Source organism: Macrobrachium nipponense, chromosome 42 (assembly GCF_015104395.2).
Source record: "Macrobrachium nipponense isolate FS-2020 chromosome 42, ASM1510439v2, whole genome shotgun sequence".
Classification (NCBI taxonomy): Eukaryota; Metazoa; Arthropoda; class Malacostraca; order Decapoda; family Palaemonidae; genus Macrobrachium; species Macrobrachium nipponense.
In genome coordinates this window covers 1,511,102-1,537,601 of record NC_061103.1, presented here as the reverse complement: position 1 = coordinate 1,537,601, position 26,500 = coordinate 1,511,102, and the positions used below count along the sequence as shown (strand labels likewise).

The following is a 26,500-nucleotide window of genomic DNA, read 5'->3' as shown; positions in this document are numbered from 1 at the left end:
TATATATATATATATATATATATATATATACATATATATGATATATATATATATATACATAAACATACATTTATATATGAATATATATGATTTTTACAATTATTAATGCAAACTTTTTATATATATATTTCTCTGCCTTTATATTTCTTAATTTTTTTTTCCCTCCGTTACCGCCCCTGTCTCTCTCTCTCTCTCTCATCACCTCTGACGAAATCAATTTTCCCTTTTCCGTTCCAGATGAGCCAGATTGGTGCAATGCTACATGGGACCAAATTCTCTGCTGGCCGCCCACCCCGCCCAATACCAACGTCTTGTTGCCATGTCCGCCCATCAAGGGCGTCGATCCATTACGTGAGTGATTGGTCTCTCCTTTCCTTAAGTATTTCGTTTTTATTACGTTCGATTACATTTGGTTTATGGGCTTTTTTCGTGGTCGTAATTGATCTATTCCTCGGCTTTTGTTTTTGTCAGATTCTATTGGGCTGTTTTAGACTTTTCCATTATTGTTATTATTGATTGCCTAATTTCGTGATCATCGTCAGTTTGTCTTAGATTTTTTCCTAGTTTTTATCTTTGTAATATTGCAGTGGCATATTTTAGAAATTAAAGCAATTCTTCAATCTATTTTTTGTTATTATTTTTGTGCGTTCCACGTGTAAAAAATATATGTAAATATTCAAAACGTAAAATGCGTCAAATTGTAGAAAGTACGAAAATGATAATAAAAAAAAATATTGAAGAAATGCTCTAGAATATTCCAGTGGCCTATTTTAGAGCATTTCTTCAATCCTTTTTATTATTATTATTATTATTTTTGTACGTTTCACAGTTTGACACATATTACTTTTTGAATTTGTACATAATTTTCATTACATTTTCCCTTCCTCTCCTATTATTTAATGTCATTTTCATTTAATTTCCCATCACTTCCATTATATGTATTTAAAGTAATTATGATTTTTTTATGCTTGACATACACTTGATTAAGGCCCGTTTACACGGGGATAGTTTACTGGCGTCAGCAAACTATCCCCGTGAAAAGGCAAAGTTAGTAAACTGTCCTGGAGAGTTTACTGTCCAGGATAGTGGCGAGTAGAGTTGAAATCCCGGCTACTTTACTGGCCACTATCCGGACACTTGAGCTACTGGCGCCAGTAACTATCCTCGTGCAAAAGCAAACTTTCCCAGTTGTCACTTGCTTTCAGAAGGATCATCATGTCCGAGAAGTGGAATACCGAGGATATAATGAAGTTTTTGGATAAATACGAGGAATTTGTATGTTTGTGGAACATTAGACGTAACGATTACATGAATCGCAATAAGCGGGATGTAGCTCTTCAAGAAATAAGAGATGCTCTGATTGAATTGGAAGTAAACATTCCCAACCTTGATTTTTTAAGAAAGTAAATCAAAGCTCTGAAGTGTGTTTATAGGCAAGAGTTAATAAATGTGGAAAAATCTAAGAAAAGTGGAGCAGGAGTAGAGGATATTTATCATCCTCGACTGTCTTGGTTTAAGAGAGCCGATTCATTCTTACGGGATGTAACAATAAGCCGAGCCTCATCAACAAATTTGTTAAGTTTCTTTCTTTTTTTTGTGCGAGTTTAAAAATCATACTCTATAAAATACACATATGAAGCAACAAATAGCTTGGAGTGAAATGATCAGTGTTCTGATCAGTCATTTAATAGTAGAGTGATGCAAGGCTGTCCCCAGATGCCAAGACCTGTAATGTTATTTCAAGTTTTAATCTGGCTGGTAATGCATTCCTCATATGCTTCCTATATTCTGAAGGATCTTCGTTTGCTCATTCACGAACTAAAGTACTACAGCCTCCTAATATATCCCTCCTTTGAATCCCTTTTCTCGCCCACATTTTGGGCTTCTTCCTTTTTTTTTTTTTTTTTTTTTTTTTTGTTTTTTTTTTTTTTTTTGATGAGCAACTGTACTTCTCTAGCGAGAATGACATAAGCAGCATCAATTGCTTCATCTATGTCAGAAGACATCTTGCTCGCTACTGGCGGCAACTTCTACCCAAAACACTGTCCTCGTGCAAACGCTTACTATCCTGGAAAGTTTACTTGCCGCTAGTTACTGGCGCCAGTGAACTATCCCCGTGTAAACGGGCCTTTACATACAAATGCACATTTGTTTTTCATTGTATATCATACAGCATTAAATCTGAAATTTAAGTGACGAATCTTTTCTTTTACTTCATTATTTCATTCTCTTCATTAAATGGATTTTAGTTACATAAATTGGATCAGAGCACACGGGACCTTAAGAGTTGTGACGCCAGTTTACAGAGTGAAACACGGCAGTAAACTTAAAATATTTACCACTCGGTGTTAGTGAAAGGAAACTACTGAGATGGCTTTGTTCGTCCGTCCACACTTTATCTTAAAAACTACTAAGGCTAAAGGGCTGTAAATTTGCATGTTGATCATCCACCCTCCAATCATCAAACATACTGAATTCCAGTCCCCTAGCATCAGTAGTTTTTATTTTGTTTAAGGTTCAAGTTAGCCATGATCGTGCGTCAAGGACCGCTACAGGTGCCAACAACACAGGCTACCACCGGACGGACTGTGCCTGAAAGATTCCTGGGCCACGGATGAGAGTTTCATACAGCATTATACACTGTGTAGAAAACTCGATTGCGCCTATTCTTGGCAGCATTTTTTTTACTTTAGTTTTTTTTCTTATGGGCAAAAGTCTTGTAATGTTCTACCATACGTTATTGACATTCTTCAGTATTTCAGTACTTCTATTATATTCTCTTTTTAAATCATGAGTCTAGCTCGGATAATCCAATTAATTTTAAGCCTCTTTATTGTGCAATGGATAATTGTAATTTTTCGAGAGATTTTCTATTTTTATTTTTATGCGTATATTTCTTCACTGATGTATTGTTAATATTTATCGTTTAACATAAGCATTAATATTTTCCCTGCCTGTCATCCGGCCAGCATTAATACCAGCACCTCAGTGGCGTGGTTGGTATGGTGTTGGCGTCCCACCTCGGTGGTCGCGAGTTCGATTCTCGGCCATTCCATTGAGGAGTGAGAGATGTGTATTTCTGGGGATAGAAGTTCACTCTCGACGTGGTTCGGAAGTCACGTAAAGCCGTTGGTCCCGTTGCTGAATAACCACTGGTTCCATGCAACGTAAAAACACCATACAAACAAACAAGTATTAATACCATACGACTATATCATCATTCCATCATCATCAGTTCCCATCAAAGAAACCCGTCATTGCCTGTTTTCCCAAGAGCATCATCATCTTTGGGGAGCCATTATCGTTTTTCTTGAAACCTTCAATGTCTTGGCGTCCATTATTTCGAAAACATTTTCGTTATTTTGGTCCAGAGGTTGGTGCTTTTATTTTCTCCCATTAACAGCGTGAGTTATTGTTTTAATAACTCACAGTAATTAACTGCACTTCTTGTCGGAACGGATTTTAAAATTGCTGTATAAATTGTTACTGAAATAGTTTCAAGTGATTTACATGGTTTTGTCGAAACGACTATTTCAATATCTGTTGTAAAGGTCTGAATGGAATTGTTATTCGAGTTGCTTATTGAATTTTTTTTATAGTGAAACTATAATTATTAGAGTGGCTTTCCTATTATAGTAACTCTTTCAACTCCTGGTGGCAATAGTGTTGGAATTACTATTCAAATTACTAACAAGATTCTAGTGGGAATAACTATTCAAATTGCTAACAAGATTCTAGTGGAAATAACTATTCCAGTGACTACTATGATGTTCCAGTTGGAATAGTTATTTTAATTATCGACGAGACTATTGTTAAAACCACTTCTCTAATTGCTGACAAGATTATTGTTGTACGTCTCATTTTAAATGTTGCGAAGATTATCTTGTTGTTTTAATTATTCATAATAATGAAATATGTCCTCCCAGATGATATCGTGAAAATGGAACGTCTGAAGTTCAAGTGAAAAGGTAATGCATTACAACCCTAATACTATTCTTCTTGCCTTTTAATGCTTTTTTAAATCTCTTTATTATTTTTTTTTCTTTACCGATAAGTGGGATCTTTTCTTACCGTATTTCATTTTACTTCCATATTCTTTGGAAGCTTGAATTTCAAGTCAATCGCTTCTGTGGGCTTTTTCCATGTGAATAGATTTCATCAACTGAATAATAATAATAATAATAATAATAATAATAATAATAATAATAATAGGTCAAAATATGACGAATTAGTGGCCGTTTCTCTCGGTATCATCCGAGCATGATCACGGCAGTGGGTCGGAGCAAACTGCAGGCTGCAACAGCGCGACCCTCAACGACAAGAAGTGTCTTCAAGGAAACTTCCTCCAACCAATAGCAGGAACGCATTGCGCCACCAAACCAATGAAAACTCAGCTAGCGGTTGATCCCCTGCTGACCTGCCACTATATATTGAGTAGATCCTGACAGCACCTACAGTCTCGCCCGATCCACTGCCGTGATCATGCTCGGATGATACCGAAAGGAACGTTGGCCAATAATAATAATAATAATAATAATAATAATAATAATAATAATATAATACTAATAATAATAACACCAAGAAATTAAGGGAGAAAACAAACAAGTGAGGTCAATGAAATAATGGGCATAATACACACCACCAATATCACAGAAACAAATAACTTGGCATGTGCAGGAGCAAGATTAGTAGCAGAACTGAGGGGTGGGGATTCGAACACTAACACCACCAGTACAACCAACGCCACAGAAAAAACCAAAACAGCAACCTCCTTGGAAAAGGCGCCTGGAAAAAAGCAAATTTGGTGATGAGATCTGACTTGAGTAAACTGAAAGAGATGGCAGAAAAAAGGCTAAAATAAAAAGCAAGAAAACAAGGGAGGAATTGAACGAGAAATACAAAGTACAAGAGAGGGGACTAAAACAACACAATAGAAGATGTGAAACAGAGGCTTAAGGCCAAAGCACATAAGATCCAACGGTACATGAACAGGAATAAGGGATACCAACAGAACAAACTATTCGAAACCAACCAGAAAAGACTATACAGCCAACTAAGAGGGGCAGACAACCACCAAGAAATTCCTGAAGTAGAACTAAGTAAGAGACTCTGGGAAAACATCTGGAGTAATCCGGTATCACACAACAAACATGCAAACATGGCTCCAGGAAGTCAAGGAAGAAGAAACAGGGAGAATAAAACAAAGATTCACAGAGATCACGACAGACACAGTCAGACACCAACAAAAAGAAAATGCCAAACTGGAAAGCCCCAGGTCCCGATGAAGTCCATGGATACTGGCTCAAAAACTTCAAGGCCCTACACTCAAGAATAGCATAACAACTCCAGCAATGTATCTCAAAACACAATGCACCCCAAATGGTTGACACAGGAAGAACATCCTTAGTACAAAAGACAAGAGTAAGGGAAATATAGCCAGTAACTACTTGTCTATCACCTGCCTACCAATAATGTGGAAGTTACTGACAGGTATCATCAGTGAAAGGCTATACAACTACCTAGAGGAGACAAACACCATCCCCCAACAACAGAAAGGCTGCAGAAGGAAGTGTAGGGGCACAAAAGACCATCTAATAATAGACAAAATGGTAATGAGGAACAGTAGGAGAAGGAAAACCAACCTAAGCATGGCATGGATAGGCTATAAGAAAGCCTTCGACATGATACCACACACATGGCTAATAGAATGCCTGAAAATATATGGGGCAGAGGAAAACACATCAGCCTCATCAAAAATACAACGCGCAACTGGAATACAATACTTACAAGCTCTGGAATAAGACTAGAAGAGGTTAATATCAGAAAAGGGATCTTCCAGGGAGACTCACTGTCCCCACTACTCTTTGTAGTAGCCATGATTCCCATGACAAAAGTACTATAGAAGATGGATGCCGGGTACCAACTCAAGAAAAGGCAGCAGAAGAATCAACCATCTGATGTTCATGGACGACATCAAGCTGTATGGTAAGAGCATCAAGGAAATAGATACCCTAATCCAGACTGTAAGGATTGTCTCTGGGGACATCAGGATGGAGTTTGGGATAGAAAATGCGCCTTAGTCAACATACACAAAAAAGCAGTAACGAGAACTGAAGGGATCAAGCTACCAGATTGGGAGCAACATCAACACATAGATGAGACTGGATACAAATACCTGGGAATAATGGAAGGAGGGGATATAAAACACCAAGAGATGAAGGACACGATCAGGAAAGAATATATGCAGAGACTCAAGGCGATACTCAAGTCAAAACTCAACGCCGGCAAATATGATAAAGCCATAAACACATGGGCAGTGCCAGTAATCAGATACAGCACAGGAATAGTGGATTGGACGAAGGCAGAACTCCGCAGCATAGATCAGAAAACCAGGAAACATATGACAATACACAAAGCACTACACCCAAGAGCAAATACGGACAGTCTATACATAACACGAAAGGAAGGAGGGAGACGACTACTAAGTATAGAGGACTGCGTCAACATCGTGAACAGAGCATTGGGGCAATATCTGAAAACCAGTGTAAGACGAGAGTAAAATAAAGTGCATGGGAAGAAGGACTAATAAAAGTAGACGAAGACCCAGAATATACAGAGACAGGAGATGATAAACAGAACAGAGGACTGGCACAACAAACCAATGCACGGACAATACATGAGACAGACTAAAGAACTCGCCAGCGATGACACATGGTAATGGCTACAGAGGGAGAGAGCTAAAGAAGGAAACTGAAGGAATGATAACAGCGCACAAGATCAGGCCCTAAGAACCAGATATGTTCAAAGACGATAGACGGAAATAACATCTCTCACATATGAAGGAAGTGCAATACGAAACATGAAACCATAAACCACATAGCAAGCGAATGCCCGGCACTTGCACAGAACAGTACAAAAAGATGCATGATTTAGTGGCAATAGCCTCCACTGGAGCCTGTGCAAGAAAATCAGCTACTTTGCAGTAATAAGTGGTACGAACACCAACCTGATGGAGTGATAGAAAACGGTCATACAAAGATCCTTTGGGGACTATGGTATCAGAACAGATAGGGTTAATACGTGCAAATAAACCAGACGTGACGTTGATTGACAAAGTCAAGAAGAAAGTATCACTCATTGATGTCGCAATACCATGGGACACCAGAGTTGAAGAGAAAGAGAGGGAAAAAATGGATATGTATCAAGATCTGAAAATAGAAATAAGAAGGATATGGGATATGTCAGTGAAAAAGGAATCTAGAAAAAAAAAACTAGAGGCTGGAGTAGCTCAAGGACTCATGCAGAAGAGTGTGATCCTAGAAACGGCGCACATAGTAAGAAAAGTAATGGACTCCTAAGGAGGCAGGATGTAACCCGGAACCCCACACTATAAATATCACCCAGTCGAATTAAAAAAAAAAAAAAAAAAAAAAAGAGAGAGAGAGAGAGAGAGATAGAAAAAAATAATAATAATGTTTAAATAACCATTTTAATTATAAATGAAGCTTTTGATAATGTAAATCCTCAGTCAATAAAATTCTCAAATAGCTGAACGTCATTGCCTCGACTAGCAAATGAATATACGCTGCAACGTCAGACTATCATTTCAGAATATATTCAATTGCTAAAATGAATTTCAAAAATAATTGCTCAAGTTAATACATTGAAATTGTTTTTATAATAGCCATTCAATACCCATACGTGAAATTTGTGGTGTATTATACAAAAATAATGAAATGAGTGTTCACTAAAATGGCTCAACAGACTAATTACAAGCTGCCATTTGCAGCGATCTCATTACTGGCATAAGTCTCCGGCAATAAAAACTGTGGAATGCATAGCAGGGGTAAATAGGCCTGTTTCAGAGCGGAAAGAAACCACTATGGTATGATATTTCAAATAGTATTAGTATTATTCCTTTTGAAATAAAATATTACTGGTTTTTCATCAGATGGTTTTGCATATGATATTATTATTGTTATTATTATTATTATTATTATTATTATTATTATTATTATTATTTGCTCTATCACAGTCCTCTTATTCGACTGGGTGGTATTTATAGTGTGGGCTCCGGGTTGCATCCTGCCTCCTTAGAAGTCCATCACTTTCCTTACTATGTGCGCCGTTTCTAGGATCACACTCTTCTGCATGAGTCCTGGAGCTACTTCGGCCGCTAGTTTTTCCAGATCCTTTTCAGGATCTTGGGATCGTGCCTAGTGTTCCTATGATTATGGATACAATTTCCACTGGCATATCCCATATCCTTCTTAGTTCTATTTTCAGGTCTTGATACATATCCATTTTTTCCCTTTCTCTCTCTTCAACTCTGGTGTCCCATGGTATTGCGACATCAATGAGTGATACTCTTCTTCTTGATTTTGTCAATCAACGTCACGTCCTGGTCTATTTGCACGTATCACCCTATTTGTTCTGATGCCATAGTCCGAGAGGATCTTTGCCAGATCGTTTTCTATCACTCCTTCAGGTTGGTGTTCGTACCACTTATTACTGCAAGGTAGCTGGTGTTTCTTGCACAGGCTCCAGTGGAGGGCTTTTGCTACTGAATCATGCCTCTTTTTGTACTGGTTCTGTGCAAGTGCCAGACATTCGCTTGCTATGTAGTTTAGGTTTCATTTTTCGTATTGCACTTCCTACATATGGGAGAGATGTTATTTCATCTATCGTTCTTTGGACATATCTGGTTCTTAGGGCCTGATCTTGTGATTATTATTATTATTATTATTATTGTTTTTTTTTTTTTTTTTTTTTTTTTTTTTTTGCTCTATCACAGTCCTCCAATTCGACTGGGTGGTATTTATAGTGTGGGGTTCCGGGTTGCATCCTGCCTCCTTAGGAGTCATCACTCTCCTTACTATGTGTGCCGTTTCTAGGATCACACTCTTCTGCATGAGTCCTGGAGCTACTTCAGCCTCTAGTTTTTTCTAGATTCCTTTTCAGGGATCTTGGGATCGTGCCTAGTGCTCCTATGATTATGGGTACGATTTCCACTGGCATATCCCATATCCTTCTTATTTCTATTTCAGATCTTGATACTTATCCATTTTTTCCCTCTCTTTCTCTTCAACTCTGGTGTCCCATGGTATTGCGACATCAATGAGTGATACTTTCTTCTTGACTTGTCAATCAGCGTCACGTCTGGTCTATTTGCACGTATCACCCTATCCGTCTGATACCATAGTCCCAGAGGATCTTTGCCTGATCGTTTTCTATCAACTCCTTCAGGTTGGTGCTCGTACCACTTATTACTGCAAGGTAGCTGATGTTTCTTGCACAGGCTCCAGTGGAGGGCTTTTGCCCACTGAATCATGCATCTTTTTGTACTGGTTCTGTGCAAGTGCCGGGCATTCGCTTGCTATGTGGTTTATGGTTTCATTTTCGTATTGCACTTCCTACATATGGGAGAGATGTTATTTCCGTCTATCGTTCTTTGAACATATCTGGTTCTTAGGGCCTGATCTTTGTGCCGCTGTATCATTCCTTCAGTTTCCTTCTTTAGCTCTCCCCTCTGTAGCCATTGCCATGTGTCATCGTGGCTAGTTCTTTAGTCTGTCTCATGTCCGTGCATTGGTTTGCTGTGCCAGTCCTCTGTTCTGTCGTGCATCTCTTGTCTCTGTATATTTCTGGGTCTTCGTCTACTTTTTATTAGTCCTTCTTCCCATGCACTCTTTAGCCACTCGTCTTCACTGGTTTTCAGATATTGCCCCAGTGCTCTGTTTCGATGTTGACGCAGTCCTCTATACTTAGTAGTCTCTCTCCTCCTTTCTTTCGTGTTATGTCTAGTCTGTCCGTATTTGCTCTTGGGTGTAGTGCTTTGTGTATTGTCATATGTTTCCTGGTTTTCTGATCTATGCTGCTGAGTTCTGCCTTCGTCCATTCCACTATTCCTGCGCTGTATCTGATTACTGGCACTGCCCATGTGTTTATGGCTTTTATTATATTTCCAGCGTTGAGTTTTGACTTGAGTATCGCCTTGAGTCTCTGCATATATATTTCTTCCTGATCGTGTCCTTGCAATCCTTCTTGGTGTTTTATAATCCCCACGTCCTTCCATTATTCCCAAGGTGGTATTTTTGATCCTGATTGGTCTCCATCCTATGTGTTTGATGTTGATCCCATCCTGGTAATCCTTCAGTTCTCGTTATTTTTGCCTTTTCCTTTTGAAGTTTGTTGACATAAGGCGCATTTTGTCTATTCCAAACATCTATCCTTGATGTCCCCATATACAATCCCTTAACAGTCTGTATTTGGTATTCGGGTATTTCCTTTTCCTGAATGCTCCTTACCGCATACCAGCTTGATGTCCGTCCGTGAACATCAAGATGGTTAATTCTTTTTGTTGCCTCTTTTCTTGAGTTTGTTACCCGGCAATCCATCTTCTGTAGTACTTTTGGTCATGGGAATCATGGCTACTACCCCCCCCCCCGAAGAGTAGTTGGGGACAGTGAGTCGCCCTGGAAGATCCCAGTACTCCTGATATTAATATTAACCTCTGCTAGTCTTGTATTCCAGCGCTTCGTATAGTATTGTATTCCAGTTGCGCAATTTGTATTTTTGGGAAGGAAGCTGATGGTGATTTTGTTTTCCTCTGCCCCAATAATATTTTTCAGGCCATTCTATTCGCCATGGTGTGGTGGTATCATGTCGAAGGCCTTTCTTATAGTCTAAGTCCAATGCCATGCTTAGGTTGGTTTTCCTTCTTCCTGACGTTCTTCATCACCATTTTGTCTATCCGGAGGCTTGGTCCTTTTGTGCCCCTTACAACTTCCTTCTGCGCCTTTGCTGTTGGTTGGGGGATGGTGTTTGTATTTATTATTATTCATGATTACTTATTATTATTTTATTAGTTATTAGTTATTCATTCACTTATTATTATATTTTATTATTATTATTATTATTATTATTATTATTATTATTATTATTGCAGAAGATGAAAACCTTTATTTATTCATATGGAACATGGCCCAGTCAGCCATTGACTTTGAAATTCAAGCTTATAAACAGAAATATGGAAGTAAAGGGAAATACCGCATGAAGAAATGCGACTTATAAAAAAAAACAAATTATATAACTAGATAAAAATGTAATTAAAATGCAACAAAAGAAAATTTTATTATCTAGGGCAATAATTGGCATTGGCATTTTCGCATGACCTTCTGAAGTTCCAACTGCACGCGACATCCTCCGGGATGCTGTTCCAGTCTCCAACGGTGTGAGGTATAAAGGTCCTCTGGAACTTTGGAGAAGTTCGATTTCGTCATGGTTCATTGAGCGAAGAAGATTAAATTGGAGTTTCGGTTAAAAGGGTGGCTTTTTATAAAGTGTTCATTGGGTTCGTTCGTGTTTGGTATTTGCAAATATTCTTTCAAGGTTATTCAAATTCAAAAACTGTATTTAAAAAAATTTTTTTGATGGTGTCAACATTTTTGTCAAGGTTTCCACAAACGTCCTGGAAAAGCCAGTTTTCAAAACTCAAAAAGGAAACTTTTTGGTTTTTTGGAACGAAGGGATAATGTATAGGAGAACCCTGAAGCTAGTTCTAATTCATAGCAATTTAGATTTAATTACGTCACCCTTACTGTAATTGCTCTTGCTTAAGTCATCAGATATAACAAAAAAGCCTAATGACAATAAGTAATGAAAACGAAAGTTAATAAAAAGTGAGAACCCATTACGTAAGTCCTTGATAAAGAAATATTAAAGTTAATCATAAATAGAGAAAAAATTATGACGGCGGGAATATGTTTAGTTCTTTTACCACGAAGCAAAGTGTCATCGAGTTGATAAAAGCCAATAACAATAATGATAAAAAAATTGATAAAAAATGAGAACGCATTACGTAAGTCTTTAATAATGAAATATTAAAGTTAATCATAAAAAGAGCAAAGATTATGACGGCGTGATTATGTTAGTCCTTTTACCAAGGCTGCAAAGTGTCATTGAGTTGAAAAATTAAAAGGTCAAATAACAATAATAATAAAAAAAACAAAAATTTGATAAAAAAGTTGAGAACGCATTACGTAAGTCTTTAATAATGAAATATTAAAGTTAATCATAAAAAGAGCAAAGATTACCACGAAGCAGTGTCATCGAGTTGATTAACCAAAGAAAAAACAGAAAAATATAAAACTAGTGCGTGTGGATGGATGTCAGGGTCTCTCAAGCAATTTGACTGCAGGAGGTCTTTACAGCCGAGGGAAGTGGTTTCTCCTGTTGGCCTTGCCCGAAGTATCCTGATTCGTGTCCAGCTCCCCAACTTCATGGCTTGTCTAGATCAAGGAAGGTAAGGCCATGCAATGGCACTCTGGGCCTCGCCGAGGGTGACTTCCGATGTTAGGAAAATGTCCACAAGGTGACGCTGGCATTTTTCCGTCAAGGGGAGATACAGGTCCTTAAATGATGTAGTTTTGTCGGTTTTGGTGTCCCTCAGTCTATCCTCACAATAACTAAGGTGACCCAAAAAAATGTAATTGTTTTTTTTTTTTTTGTTTTTTTTTTTTTTTTTTTTTTTTTTTTTTTTTTTTTTTTCTATGAAATTCTGGATTGAGTAATCGCGACTTTCGGTGAATTTCATTAGTAAATTCAGGAATAACAGCTTTCAATAATTCAAGTAATCTTTAAATTCTTTTTTAACTTTTTTTGATATACTATATGATATTAAGCGACCTTGCCTTTTCTTATCAAACATTTTTCGCTAAGATGTTGGTGGAGTTTTTAAGGAGATGAATTCAGATTCTAGCAAGTAAAGGTATGCTTTGGGTGGGAAGTGCTTAAGATGAATATGTACCAATAGTTATTGAATGCTGAGTTTTGGTTTGAAAAAAGACACAGATCTTTGATTAGTCTTAGTTTTTTTTAATAGCTTCTGGATATACTCGGGATTTTTTATTCGTTTGTGCTAACCCGTAAACTGCTAATGTGTTGTAGATATGTTAGTACTTTGGTGAGTTTTACTGATGGATGTACTTGTTTAAGGTGTGCGTGTATGTGTTTGTATGTGTGTGTGTTTACGCTTATATAACATACATGCATACACCACAACCACACACACGCAACCTCACACGCACCAGAAATACACACACACACACCACACCACATATATATATAATATATATAATATATATATATATATATTATATATATATATATAATTGGTGTACGTGTATACATTATAGAGAGAGAAAGGGAATTTAAACATAAACTATATTACAAGATAACTATTGATGAGACGATAGTGAGAGAGAGAGGAGAGTAGAGAGAGAGAGAGAGAGTTTGAGTCATCAGAGAGGAAGACAGAATCTCTTTGACCCTAGTCCTTAGGTTAGCGCGAAACTTTTTCTTTTTACCATAGTAGTCCTCTGATGCTAAATAGTGTTTTGGAATAACGGGATTATGTATTCGGTGAAAAATACGTTATCCTTCAAAGGAACGTTATTGTTCAAAGCCTTCGTCCAAAGGTACCTCATTTTTCAAAGGAACGTTATTGTTCAAATATACGTCATCGTTCAAAAGTGCGTCATCACTCAAACATACGTCATCATTCAAAAGTACGTGACCGTTCAAACGTATACGTTATTGTTCAAATATGCGTCATCGTTCAAACATATTTCCCATTTAATTTGAAAAACATGATGATCTATTTAAAGCTCTCTTCTCCTCTCATCTCATTCTCTCAGTCCATCCGTGATATCCTAGTAAAACACCTCTGTTAAATATTTACAGAAATAGACGAATGGGGCTTCGAAATATTGCAAAGGTAATTCTAGATTGCAAAAAACGTCACTTGAATGTTCTATGGTAATTATAAAGACTTTAATTGAATAAACGTCACCTATAGGCGAGAAGGGTTCAGGGGGTCAGCTCCTTAATAAAAACGCTATACGTAGACCACAGCGAAGACGGTGACAGGTATTTAATCATATATAATTGAATACCTGGCAGAATTTGCAAGTAAATAGTTTTTCCGTAAAAAAAAAAAAAAAAAAAAAAAAAAGTATTCACATCACCAGACGTTTATACTTTGCCGAAATGAGGTAAGTTAACTTGGTAAGTTGTTATTTAAAGGTGTTATTTTATCGGTCTGAATGTCTACTTATTCCAATCTTAGTATGTGTAAATTATAGGGCTGAATCCGAACAGTGATGCTCAGGGTGTGTGTGGATCAGATTGGCCAGGTATGGTGACGCGTGGGGCATATATATCCTGCGTTCTTCTAAGGCCGAACACATAGACTCAGTTTCGTATTACATGAACAGTTGAGAATCGTTGCTATTTAATTTCCTTCATAATTTTACATTTTATATTATAATATATTATATATATATATATATATATCTATAATTATAATATAAACTAAATATATTATACAAATAAATATATATATATGTATATATATTTATATATATATATATATATATATATCTATATATATATTATATATTAAATATATAACTATATCACATATACATATACACACCAAAACAATATTAATCCCATTAATATCCTTTATTATCTCTCTTAATATATAAGTTAGTTTGATGTAGTGTATGCATAATATATATATTACTATCTATTATATATATATATAAATATAGTAATATGTACTTATATAGATAATTATATATATATATATATATATTGTTATGGAACTCTTAGAGATGGGTAATGAGTTCAGATAGGTTTCTGTAATCCACTTCTTAAAGTCCTTACCACTATGGTAATGAGTAGGACTCATAACCAGAACATCAACAATCAAAAGTATTTCCTCAAAGAGAAGGCTACAGAGAACTAAACATAATAACTTTTAATTTATTTATTACAACAAAAACAGGTCTTATCATTACCAAAGAAATCCCTTGAAAAGCTTTGTACGTTTAAGGGAAGAAAGAGAAAAACCAACTCACAATTACAAAAAATTCCAAAAAAAATACATTCGCCTAGCTAACTATCATACTAAAGTAAAAGAAAAAAGGTTACTAGGGGGGGAGATAGAAAACCGCAGATGCACTGGTTCGGTTATGATAGTAAGAAACAAAGTAAGAAAAAGAAATAGCCTTAAACCTAATTAAACCCAACATTCGAAAAAGCGTACATTTAGGATTTATGGAAACATGTAATTTATCCTTGTAGTTAAGAAAAAATTAACTATCACTACCACTAATCCAATAGGTTCATAGTAAGTCGTCTCTTTAATATTAGCGCGAAGTCTCGTCTTCAACGGTTAACTCCCAGTAGTGTCACTAAGGATGAAACACCCAACTCAGGGTCGTCTATAAGAGAGAATATTTATGGTAAATACACACAGGGTCTGGGATCTTACCCTCTTCTTCGACCCAGGAGGCCTCTTTACGACTCCAGAGGTTCAGCTAACTGAGGGCAAGGGCAAATGACGGGCGAGGTTCGCCTCCAAAAGTACGTCAAGCAAGTAAGGGCATCACAACCCCGAAGTATAGTCTTGTAAAGAAGAGCGTCACACGATTCTTTACACAGACCGCAGAGACGTCCACAAAAAGTACTGTTCGTAGGGGGATGAAAAGGAACACCTCCAAGATGCCAATAGTTTCACAAAGTCGAGGACGTCTTCAGAACATCCGAGTAATTTACCACAAGCCGTCAGGAAAAATATAGGAGCTGGTAACCTCTCTACAGGGAGCCGTTAACTAACTCTTCATCCCTCCGCAAGTTCCCATATCAGAAGCGGAGATGAAAAACAAAACGGGTCACAAACAGTCGAAACACCGTCACCATGAAAAAGAAAAAACATTTACAAGGGTTAATTACCAATTAAAACTATAACTACCCTTGAGGGGGGAGGTAAAAACCCCAAGTCCAACCTTCAAACGACATATATAAATAAACTGGACAAAAACAAACAGAAAGTTTACTCTAATGTGGTGAAGTCAAAAGCATAACTACAATATAAAAATTTATATCAAATATATAATTACATTACAATATATATATATATATATATATATATATATATATATATATATATATATATATATATATATAATACATATATATATATATATATATATATATATATATATATATATATATTGTATATATATATATATATAATATCTATATATATATATATCTATATATATAATATATATATATGTATGTATATATATTATATATATACATAAATGACCATAAACACCTCTTACTATTGATTCTCTTTACCTCTGGTTTGGACACAAAGGAAGCAAAGACTTAAACTTTCGGCAATCAAATCTGTTTAGAAATCTATCGGGGTCGTTTCTCCAGAGTTTGAAATGAATTTGATATCAAGGGACATTTGTGATTATTTTTATTATATATATATATATATATATATATATATATATATATATATATATAATTTATTTATTTTGTTTGTTTGTTTACTCATTTATTTATTTACTGAATTCGGGGCTTGAGTTTCAAACAAGGAAATGGATTTCTCGGAAAACGGTACTAACTTCAATGCCATTATAGTTAACGGGATCGAGGATTTCAAACCCATTTTTCTCCAAAACACGTAGCGTTGACTGCTTAATGATATTAATCCATTTTAAAACGGGTACACCCTCTTACCTAGGGAATCTTTTACTCCAATTCGATGAGGCACCCGTTCACAACGATTAATTTCTTTCGTGTCATCAAAAGGGAGCGCAGTGAATGGGGGAAAATGAACGTGAAAAGACATTTTATCTCGATTGGATTTCCTGGCTCTTTTTGTTACTCTCTCTCTCCCTATCTCTTCCAATTGATCAGGAGTTAAACTTCCTCTCGCTCTCTCTCCAACTATTAGTGGGAGATGATAGGATAAACTTTCTCTCCCTTTCTCTTTTCCCTTTCCCCTGGCTGCTGTCAGGAATATGGACTAGCATTTGTTTGATCTGACCGTGACCAAAGCGCTTTCAAAACTCTTTTTGCTGGCTCAACTGGGAGCTTTTTCGTTTGATTAAATGAAGCTTCCTGCTCCTCCTCCTAACTAACATAGCGTCGCTCTCTGGCCCTTTAGAGGACATTTTCCCATTTATATCGCCTTTCCAGTATATTCACCTTTGCAAGGACCAGTGTTCCCTAAGGATACCTCTCTAGGACCAGTGTTCCCGAAGGATCCCTCTCAAGGACCAGTAAAGCGCCTCAGTGGTGTGGTCGGTATGGTGTTGGCCTGTCACCTCGGTGGCCCCGAGTTCGATTCACGAGCATTCCATTGAGGAGTGAGAGATGTGTATGTCTGGTGATAGAAGTTCACTCTCGACGTGGTTCGGAAGTCACGTAAAGCCGTTGGTCGCGTTGCTGAATAACCATACTGGTTACATGGAATGTAAAAACACCATACAAACAATCAAGCACCAGTAATGAAAGCTATAGTCGTTTGAGTTGAGTCTCTTGAGTTTATATGCGAAGATAAGACATCCCCGGCTGCATGACATAAGCGTGATTACAAAGTAGTGTTATTGTTAGCAGTGTTGATCCCAGCTGTTTTAATTCAGGTGATTCTTCATTCATATTAAGGTCTTGGAAATTAGTAGAGCTAGCATAAAAAAAAAAAAAATAGAATCTCTCTTAGTTAATTCGAGAGCCCAGGCAAAACTACTTCTTTGATCTACTCTCTTCTGTACAGCATTAATTTTTTTTCTCTTAGAACTAATGATGAGACCACAAAATTTCTAAGGCCGGATAATGTTCGTAAGTATACTTTGCAAGAATCTGGGCCCAAATACAAAAGTTTCAGAATCATGAGCAAGATATAAATCTGATGCTATAGAGTCAGAGAGTGCTTGCGTCGGCTGAAACTTGTTGATATCAAACAATACCCCAACTGCATTCAAATCCATGATATCATTAATAGAAAAATGATATGTTAAACAAGTTTTGTGTCCGTACTCTTCACTAAGCAAATGACAAGAAATCCGTCTAACTCACTAAGCTTTTTGTACCTTTTTTTTTTCTCTTTCCAGCAGAAGTTAATCTCCTCATCAAAATTCGAGGATGTGAAATCTTCATGAGCAGTTCATCAGATCCTAGGGATTTATTGTTAGGCTGGAGATCAAACTTAGTTGACAGTTCAGATTCTGAAACATATGATCATCTCTCTCTCTCTCTCTCTCTCTCTCTCTCTCTCTCTTCATTTTTATTTTTCTCTTTTTTATTATTTATTTTGGTCATCAGCAAAGTTTCGCAAAAAATTCAACATTGGGGGCAAAAATATATATTTGATTTTGGACCAACTGCCGTTTTGTCGTCAGTGTGAATCTGAATTTAAATGTAAGTTGTGTTCCAGTTCCCCAAATGATTTGCCCAATCTTGAGCAGCAGACAGAAATTTGTTGCATCTCTGTACATTATGTTACGTATGTACTTATTTCAGCAAACGATTCAAGAGTTGTATATTTTCGTGAAGTAAATCAACTTTTAACATAAGCATAAGCAGGATGGAGCGTATCAATGAATGTCTGTTGCTGATTTGCATTTAGAATTGCTGCCTGACATTTTGTTTACAAATTCCCGTTCTCCGTTATGTCCTTTTATTACTTATTTGTCTATTTTTTTTTTTTATCTAAACTGCTGAAGACGTTTCAGCTGAACGTTGATGCGATGTTGGGCCACAGTATCAACTTTCTCTCTCTCTCTCTCTCTCTCTCTCTCTCTCTCTCTCTCTGATTACTGGTTAATGTTCTTCTCACCTTCTTGACTAACTTGGAAATTTCATTACCTTCGGGTCTTCGTGATTCTCTCTCTCTCTCTCTCTCTCTCTCTCTCTCTCTCTCTCTCTCTCTCTCTCTCTCTCTCAGATGCATCTTTGTTACTGTATGATATATATAGTATATTCTTCAACATGAAAACCGAAATTAAATTTCTTTTAAGTTAAAAATGCAAGAATATCATAATTATCATCAGTGAAGACGACCTCGAGAAAGATATTTTGCCCATATTTTTTCATTAATCATCTTAAGTACTTAAATTAATTATGTAATCATTCATTTAGAAAACTAGTAATTCAGTTTCATAAGCTGAATTCAAAATAAAAAACAACACCATTTATTATATTTATATAAGTATAACTCTGGCTAAAATGTTTACATGACTATCCTGTAAAAAGAAAAAAGATTTAGAAACGTCCTGGCATTATTCTTGGTAAAGCTCTTATATAAATACTACGTTAGGGTATTAAATTGAATAATCCTCCCGAATCAAGTGACCATATTTTTCGTACGAATAAGCAAATCTCATTACCCCTCGAATCGCTCTCTGTATTTTGCAATTATGCGATTTTATATAGAAATGAATATTTCTGTCCAATGTTTTCCTCCCCCTCGATGGGATGAGTTTGGAGAGTGAAATTGACGGCTTTCAACAAGTCTTTTAGAAATGTGGCCGCTAACACCATGTCACCAACCAACAGGCAGGTACCAATGGCATGGTGGTTTATGTCAATAAGGTACAAAGTTTTTGTACATGAACGCCAAAATCATTTCCCTCAATGGAATTATTTTCATGTCACTTGCCTGTGGGGGATATATATATATATAATATATATATTATATATATATATATATATATATATATATATATATATATATATATATATAATGCATATATATATATATATATATATATATATATATATATATTATATATATATTATATATATATTTATTTATATATATACATATATATACATACATATTGGAGTAGGGAGACGCGTTCTGTCTTTTATCCATTTATTTAGCGCCGACGTTTCGTATCAGCTTGATTAATTTTCCAGGCTGAAACTATTACACATCAATTGCGTATAAGTATAAAATACCCACAATGTTTACCAACACAAAATTAAAAACCTTTTTAATAAATTAAGAATAAAAACAGGATAAAACCAGAAACACAGAATAACAGTTTTATTCTGTTTTTATTCTTATTTTATTAAAAAAGTTTTTAATTTTGTGTTGGTAAACATTGTGTGCATCTTTTTACTTATACGCAATTGATGTGTAATCGTTTCAGCCTGGGAAATGTATCAAGCTGATACGAAACGTCGGCGGTAAAATAAATGGATAAAAGACAGAACGCGTCTCCCTGCTCCAATATGTTTATCCTTGAGCAATTGCTCCTGTCTTCATAATTATATATATATATATATATATATATATATATATATATATATATATATATATATATATATATATATATATGTAGTGTTTACATAATAAAAATATGGAATGTTAGTCATATATATAAAGTCTAAACTAAAGAGGTCAACCAGATTGCTTGCAGGAATGTGATCAGACTAGAGACGCTAAGATGACGTATACAATAAGTATGTAGGCTAAGATAACATGCCGTCACCTGTAGTCATTCAATTGTTTATAAACATTAGTCCAAGCTCCCCTGCTTGAGACAACTACCCCGACCTATTATTCAAACGGCCTACGTGATCTGTAGCGTGTCTCATTCGATTGTGTGTTCGTATGAAACTATGTCATCTGATAGTATGTTCATATGTTCGAACTACTGTCTGTTCCTTCATAACTTGTAACAGAGATGGTAGACAGGCAGAAGAGAGTTAGCGATCGTCATTAGAAGACCTGTACCTCTTTTACCTAAGCTTTATCATGTATAGGAATAGGATTAGCCATCATCATTTGGCAGAAGCGATCAAGCTTCATAAGAATATATATTTTTTATCCCTTGTGTTTTCTACAAGACCTCACCGAACCATGAGTTTAACACCATCGTCGTAAAGATAATACCGACTTCGTAAGTGATCTACAAAAAACCCCAGACACTCCATTGAAGATGGAAGTGCAATACCAACCGACTTAGCGTAAATTTTATCGCTAGTCTAAACATTACCTCATAGGGCGCCTTATCATACAAGGCACGAGCCCTAATATTGGTGGCCAGCGGACCAGAAGAACTCTACAACGTCCTACGAAGAAAAAACCAGAATAATAAATCATGTATCATAAGAAGTCACGACGACGGAAGCAGCAGATTCTTCAAGCAACATAGTATCATCGTTAGGGAGCGACTTCAGAAAACAGCAAGATTCGTCAAGCAAGCGTTAGTATCATCGTTAGTGAATAACTTCAAGAAACAAAACCGACGTTGTCCACCTTTTCCTACGGCAACGGAAGCTTCGTCTCTCATTAGAATCATTCAAGAAAACATCGTTAGTGAGTGCGTTTCCGGCACTGCAAGAAACAAACCGAACGCGTCTGCAGCATCGGATTTTCAAGGGCTCGAATCATCGAAACAACGCGCACGGGGGAAACTGAAGCCAAACCAGGTCGTCCGCTAAATATAGAAGGAGGACCAAGGCCGTGTGTCGTTATCGGAACACCGTGACTTCCCACAAAAGCAAGCTAGTACAATTTTTTATTCATTTGGAGTAACTTTGAGTGTTCCTTTACAGGTCGAATTTCGTTATTCCTGTGGCTGAAGTTACGAGACATTCTTAATCTTACTTTTTTACAGAAATTATCTACATCATTGAGATTTCGCTACTGCGAGTTTTTTTATCTTTGAGTGTCTGTTTCCAGAAGTTCTACTGAAATATCATAATCATATACTATGTTAATTTTATCATTTTGGGTGATATTAATCCCTTACGTAACAAATCATATTAAACAGTGAATGAGCGTTTACGCAGTGGACGTCTGTATTTATACAGATGCATGGATAGGGTCGTTAAGCACCGTAGTGATTAGAAAAACACACAAAAAAACAAGTGGAACACCCGTACAAATCTATATAAATTAGAGGTAACACTATTTCGGGTCATGACAATAAATGCTCCTTTGCAAAGTCCCGATCGCAGTTTTAGCCTTGAGTTTTTTGAGTTATATAAAATATCGAACCTCAATGACTCAACGTAACTTTAAAAATATGGCTGGATTGCAAGGAATAACATGCCTATAAAAAACTTTCATTAGGCTAAATGCGCTGACCAGGATCCCTCACTATTTCAAATTTTAGCAAAGAATGAAGTACAAACAGTTAATATTGAATGCAGTAGTGATAACTTGTCTTATTAGTAATCGCTCAGTTCCTAATAGTTCGTCATCATTGCTTTATACGTAACCAGCAACATAATGCTAAAAACACACACAATACGTTTGCCGATGGTAATAAAGAGAAGGATCCTAATTATTACAAAAAGAAATAGAAACAGTAGCCCGTTCAGAATCAAACAAGCAAACTCGGTGACTGTGTCACCTAGTCAAGCGGTCAAGGTTAGTCAAAAAACTGCCGAAGTGTTCAAAGCATAGCAAATTCCACACAATAAGCGACTCTAGCAGAGTGGGGAAAAGCGATGTTGGTTCATACCAATATCTTTTGAATTAAAAAGGATTTTCCTATGAAACACACGACCGTATAAAGTAATCAGAGCAGGTTTTCGTTTAATTTTAATACATTAAGTTATAATAAATACTGGTGGATTAAGCCCGACTGTACGCGCCGTAAAAATTAGAATATCTTGTTTATTCCTTTACTACACGTAAATATCCTGTATTTACGGACTCACCGTCTGTTGTTCGAACTTCTCTAATGAGAAGTCCGGATAAGCGAGCGCTTACAGATACCTCTATAGTTATAAAAACATTGATCTGAGTATCTAGTGTAATTGTAAGATTCATCTAGGGGTATACAAAATAGTTATCTTACATCCTGCAAAATAAGGCGTGTTTATCAAAGGAAAATCCTATAAACCTTCAAACATAGTAAAATCCGTTTGAACAAAAATGAGACAGTTAATCAAATAATAACTTATATAAAGGAACTATACATTTGTCTCATAAACGTAACATTGTTCAAATGACCCAACAGAATTCTCCCACAACCGCAGTCGTACTTTGCACGCAAAATCTCGAGAAGCATGCACCCTCGAATGTCTTAGTGCGTGTAAAAACGACTTTGCTGGGAAATGAAATTTTAATCCTTCCCGACACTCTGAAATATAAACGATTTCCGCGAACAAAGCTCTAAAAGATATATCGTGGATACGGAAGTTATAAATATCGCATTTTTAGGGTTGTTGCTAATTTTTAATCACGCCCAACCAGTCGTGGATGAATCTCTCTGATAATCTATCTAAAAGTAATATCCGTAAAGTCATTCAAGCAGAGGTGATTCAGCAGAATTTTTTTTTATTTTCTACCTGAATACCAGGAAGTTTCTCCACAGCGAGTGATCTCTGGGAGAAAAAACGGATGTATTTAACACAAAATACGGGGTAAGGACAACATAAAGCTATTTACGTACCTTCGTATAGATTTCTCAATGAAATTTCAAAATAGAGATAAATGTGACGAAGTTGAAAAATGTTAGTAATAGGAGTCATTAGGAAATCAAATAGACCATATAATTTTTCCCTCAAACGTCATGCCATAAAAGATCGGACTTGGCGTATCTGCGTAGATTCTGTCGCTTAAACAAGGAGGAAACGACTTCCGATAGTTTCCAGTGGCGATGTACGACGACATTTTATCTCTGTTAGGGTTAGAATAAAATTTTTTTTTTTCACCAACTTGGACTTACTTAAATGCTTTTACCAGATACCATTACCTAAGTGATTGTACCTCATACACCGTTTTCAGCACACCCAGGGGACATTATCAATTTTTATGTATGCCTCCGGCTTACGTTGCGCCCCAAATTACAATATAGTGTTTGGAGACTTTTAGGGGATAACCTACATGCCTATATGGATGATCTTGTAATCTTTTCTAATACCTTAGAAGTACATTCACATAAACTAGAGCTAGTCTCAGAGTAAAATATCTAAATGTGAGTTTTTTTAAAACCGAACATGTTTATCTAGGTTTTATGTGTCTAGTCAAGGTCTTAAAGTAGTCCGTGGTAAGGTGTCGGCTATTCATAACTTCCGGTACTTATTAACGTAAAAGGGGGATACAGCACTTTTGCGCTGTAGTGGGTATTACAATCGTATGTAAATATGTAACTCTTCATCATGACAGCTCCTTTAACAGATCTTACGAAGAAGAGCGTAGATTTATTATGGTCTGAAAAAGCATCAACAGGCGTTCGATATCTTAAAAGCGGAAAATGCAGCTTACCTAACTTAAAAATCCCTGATTAAATAAGGTAAGGAATTTTTTTATTGCAACAGACGCCTCAGACCAAGGGGTAAGAGGGATACTACTTCAGTAATATGATAAACAGTTCTTCCCTATAGCTTTTTATTCACGTAAACTAAAGCCCTCTGAAAGTAAATATGCAGTAATAAGCAAGGAAGGGCTAGGTATCTTTAACTCACTAGTACATTTTAAGTTCATAATCTATGGCTATCCTGATAAAGTCCTTACTGAACATGAGTCCTTTACCGAGTTTTTCAAAGGCTTTAATCACAGTCCAAAAGGAACTCGGTGACAAATGATCATTCAGGTTATTGGAGCCAAGATAAGATATCTACCTGGGAAAGCAAATATCATAGCTGACGCATTATCCCGCAATCCCGCACCATACAGCAAAGAACCATTAATTGGACTAAAAGATATAGAAACATCCGTACCTATTTTGTTAAAACCGTATCTAAAACAAGAAAATCCTTTTTTTACCAAGAGATCGCGAGCATTGAATATCTGGGTCGGAGCGCAGAACTGTTACAACTGAACAAAGCAAGAGTCAACAGACATAACCAAAACAATAAACATTTCCCCCCGAACCCCCGGAAACAGAGTCAGCAGCAATAACATCAAACAATAAACATTTCGAAACGGAAACAGGGTCAGTGGCTAAGCAAAAACAATAAACACTTTTGAGCAGAAACCCTAAAGCAAAAGTATTTAAACATTTAAAGTATGTGTATCAGAATAATGTAATCAAATGTAATATTATATGTAGGTCTGTGACGAGGAAAACCCGAAGAACACAGCAGATGACTACGACCAGGTAGTAATACCAATCGTCATAAACTGGTTGCATTCCGTCATCCAGGGTTCCATAGTATGTCACAGAAAGCCAAATCACTATTTTACTGGCCTACAATGCTTAACAGATATAAAAAAGCACATAACTATTGTAACATGTGTCATGAAAACAAGGGATACACTAAGACACCTGTCAGTTTTAGGAGCCTATCCTGTGCCAAATCAATCCTTGAAGAATATACTAGAAAATTATTTAACAGAATTACGAAGTCTGACAGAGGAATAACACTTCTTAGTGTTAATAGTTCCTTGACACGTTATATAGAATTAATAGCACTAAAAACAAACACCGCAATTGAGTGCGTTACGAAGATTTATAGTGCTAAATCAATAAATATGGAATTCAACACATAATAATCTGTGACTCGGGTGGTGTAAATCAATAATAATCTCCTTAACAGTTGTGTGAATTCCTTTCCATTAAGAAAACCAATAATATATTTTATCACCCAGAGTCATCGGTTTGGTAGAATAACGGATAATTAAATAGGAAGTGTCAATGTCTTACGAGTTACAACTCGTGATATTGGATCCGACCGGATTGATAGCGGTTCTCGCGGTTTTAAATACCTTTATCATTTATATCTTGTATCTATAGAATTGATGCCGCAAGTAGCCTTATACGGTACGCCGCTAGAACACTTTTTCCACATATTCAAGCCAACCATTAATTTATCAAATATATATATAAAAAAAAATATAAATAAATAAATATAAAAAAAAAAATAAAATAATAATGGATACAAGTGGAGTCAATATAATACCACTCCGTAAGAAGTCGGAAGGGTTACAAATTATAATGAAAAAGGAATCACGATAAAATCAATAAGCAAAAACGTAACCCAAGGTTAATTAAATATCTAAATATATATGCGTAAAGATTTGAACTCTTAAACTTAACGCTTTAGTAATGACAAATAAGCTAAAAGTTCAACATATCCAAAAACCTACTGACATATTGTCTGTCCCAGGTGATTTTATATTCGTAGCCAATGCAATGGAAAAAAAAAATTAAATAAATAAATAAATAAATAAACTAATAAATAAAAAAATAAATAAAATAAAATAAAAAGAGATTTTAAAGTCAGGAAGTCTAGAAGTGAAAAATGTTATCTATGGAATAATCCTATATGAATCTTATACAGGGCTAATAATATATATAGAATTTGTATGGGAAACCTTTTTTTCATATAGTTTGAATAAGGAATATTTATTTAAACATAATGCCAACATGAAACTAATATATTGTTCAATTTTGTACTGTTGTTTTTTTTTTTTTTTTTCAGACATTCTTCTCATGCGGGTGGAGAATAAAACACTAAAATATCATTTGAAAATACTAAAGTCGTATCTCTTACAGCAAGTAACGTAACTCTTAGCTGGCTGAGAGCAATCTCCTGCCAAGTGAACGACGTCATCATTGCCTATCAGCATTTGTTCCTTTTACCCTCAATAATCTGCTTACACAGGCTTCATCTGTGTGTCGTCTCTGCTTGCAAAAGCAGATTGACTGGAGAAAGGAATGCT

General features: G+C 36.0%; 1 pseudogene; it reads left to right on the top strand.

The window, feature by feature from the left end:
- Positions 1 to 26,500, top strand: part of LOC135212923 (PDF receptor-like) — a 267,896-nt pseudogene that overhangs the window by 85,763 nt on the left and 155,633 nt on the right.